Below are 2,544 nucleotides of genomic sequence, written 5' to 3' on the forward strand. Positions count from 1 at the left end.
GGCAAGTCTTGGTTTGGGGTTTTCAGGAAGGCAGGGCCACTTGTAGAGATGGCAGCTGGTGGTGACCTGGGGTCTGTGGAGATGGCAGGCAGAAATAGCAACTTGTGTGTCCATGGTGGCACCATTTTCAATGCACCTTCATAACCACATCTCTTTTGATCCTGACAGGCACTCTATAAGCAGTTTGCCACTGTCGTTTTTCAAATGAAAACACTGAGGCTTAGAGGGGTTTCTGAGTAGCTGTGAACTCAGGACTTCACACTCCCGATTCTTCCCTTGGCCTGCAGTTTGCCTGGCGAAGTCATAGGAGATATCTCCATGGCACCGCATCAGCCCTTACAAAGCAGGAAACCTTGATTTCTACAGAGGCTGTTTCCTCCCAGCCTTGCGCAAGGCCCGCTGCAGAGACAAAATCATAGTGGCAAAAGTGTGAATGCCAAAGCCACACTGGTAAGAGCCAGTGGCCGGGCAGCTGCAGTCACCCCACCGAGGGTGGACAGGTGTGTCTCAGTGGCAGGCAGAGGCTGGTCTCCACAGGGAGGAGGAGGGAGCCTGTGGGCGGCCCAGGGGCTGCCCCTCTGTGCCCAGGGGAGTGGGTGGAGGCCTGAGGGGAGCCTGCCTGTGCTGAGATTTTGGTCATCAGAGGTTGGGGTGAGGGGTTGGGGAGGTAAAGCAAGAGTCTCTTATGTTTAAACCAATCAATGAGAGGACAGCTGTTCTTTGTTTCCATGAGCTCAGCAGAAGAGGAAACAGTTTGCCTGTGTGGTGGGGGAGGAAGGGAGGGCGAGGTTGTAGGTTAGTGCTCTGGCTGTGAGGAAGTGGAACTTGTTACCCAAGGACTTCCCTTTTAGAATGTTTGCTTTCCTACCAGGAAGAGTGGCTTGGCTCTCTGCGGAGGCTCTCAGAGGTTCTCCCAGCCTTGGGAACGCTGAGTAAAACCAGTCAGCACAATGTCCCCCTGTGGAGACTGGCATTACCTTGCGTCTATGTGTGGCGACAGAGGGCATCCTTTGGCCTGTGCAGCGCAGGGTCGCCCCCCTCCTTTCCGCCTGTCCTCCCTTCTTCCCCAACCTCTCTCTCTCTCGGAGGACAGAGTCTGCTCCCTTAAATTCTACTGGGGCCTTTTTCAGGCCTCCATCCCTGGGATTTGCTGGTAGAAGAAAGGGAACCAGCATTGACTGAACTCCTACTATGTGCACTTCCTGGGCCTGGCACTGGGATCACAGGATGGTGGCATATTTCCTGCCCTGAGGAGGTGTCCATAGGGGAAGTTGGAATTAAGCCACCTCCAGAATTCTGAGGTCAAGGGAACGTCAACAGAACTGTGAACAAAATGCCCAAAGCCATGAAAATCGACAGAGACTTGAAGGGGAGGAATGGGGTAGGAGCTGGTGCTGAGGATGAGAAGGGAGAATTCGCCTGGTGGAAAACTGATAGCTAGGGGCTGTTTTCAAAGTATTTTCACAAACGTTTATTCTCTTGACTCTCACAATAAATGAAGCCAGCCAGAAAGTATTCTCCCTATTTCAGCGATAAGGAAATTGAGGCTCAGAAGGGTGGAGTGGCCCAGGGCAGGGCGAAGCTGGGGTGGAAGCATTGGTCTTGTGCTTCCACACTCATTGCACTTTCTTCCAGGCCAGGCTGAGGTCAGGATGGTGGAGGAGCTGGTGGAGGTGATGAGGTACCAGAGCAACCTCGAAGAAAGGTGAGAGGCAGGGGACCACCAAAGGCAAACCTGGAACACCTGGTGACTCTGCCTAACTCTCCATGTGGTGTCCAAGAGGACTTTTCTGATACTGCTACCACTGCTAGTAGTAATAAAAATTACTATTTAATGTGTTTACTATGTGTTGGGTGCGCAAATATTGTGGAAAGAGTGAACATACGTGCAGAATGCTTAATAAACGTGATCTCTTTCTATCTTCAAAAGAACAATACAGGCCAGGTGCGGTGGCTCATGCCTATAATTCCAGCACTTTGGGAGGCCAAGGCAGATGGATTGCTTGAGCTCAAGGAGTTTGAGACCAGCCTGGGCAACATGGCAAAACCCCGTCTCTACAAAAAATACCCAAAAAATTAGCCAGGCATGGTGTTGCATGCCTGTGGTCCCAGCTACTCCAGAGGTTGAGGTGGGAGAATCGTTTGAGCCCAGGAGGTCAAGGCTGCAGTGAGCTGTGATCCTGCCACTGCACTCCAGCTTGGGTGACAGAGTGAGACCCTGCCTCAAAAAAAAAAAAAAAAAAATCAACACGATCAATACTTTTACTTCTATTTTGCAAACAAGGAAATTGAGGCTCAAAGAGGTTGGGAACTTGCCAGAAGACCTACCAGCAAGTGGCAAAGCTAAGCTCCCATCTGACCTCAAAGCCCACACCCATAACCACTATGCAGTACTGTCCAGGCAGAAACACAAACACTACCCCATTGTTTTTATTCTTCAGCAACTTTGGTATCATCCAGTCCCAGGACACTGGCTCCTGAGGAAAGAAGTCACCTCCAGCAGCCTTTAAAATTCCCAGGCATAAAAAACTATGTTCACCAGCC

The 2,544-nt window shown here is 51.0% G+C and overlaps 1 long non-coding RNA gene across 1 annotated transcript; it reads left to right on the forward strand.

Annotated features, from left to right (window-relative positions):
- The first annotated feature begins 842 nt into the window (after window positions 1-842).
- LOC105504363 lies at window positions 843-1,929 on the forward strand. Its single transcript, XR_001000605.1, has 3 exons — window positions 843-970; window positions 1,131-1,381; window positions 1,636-1,929. It is a non-coding gene; the product is annotated as an uncharacterized LOC105504363 (long non-coding RNA).
- The last annotated feature ends 615 nt before the right edge of the window (window positions 1,930-2,544 follow it).

This window comes from Colobus angolensis, unplaced genomic scaffold, assembly GCF_000951035.1.
Source record: "Colobus angolensis palliatus isolate OR3802 unplaced genomic scaffold, Cang.pa_1.0 Scaffold91, whole genome shotgun sequence".
NCBI classification, from domain to species: domain Eukaryota; kingdom Metazoa; phylum Chordata; class Mammalia; order Primates; family Cercopithecidae; genus Colobus; species Colobus angolensis.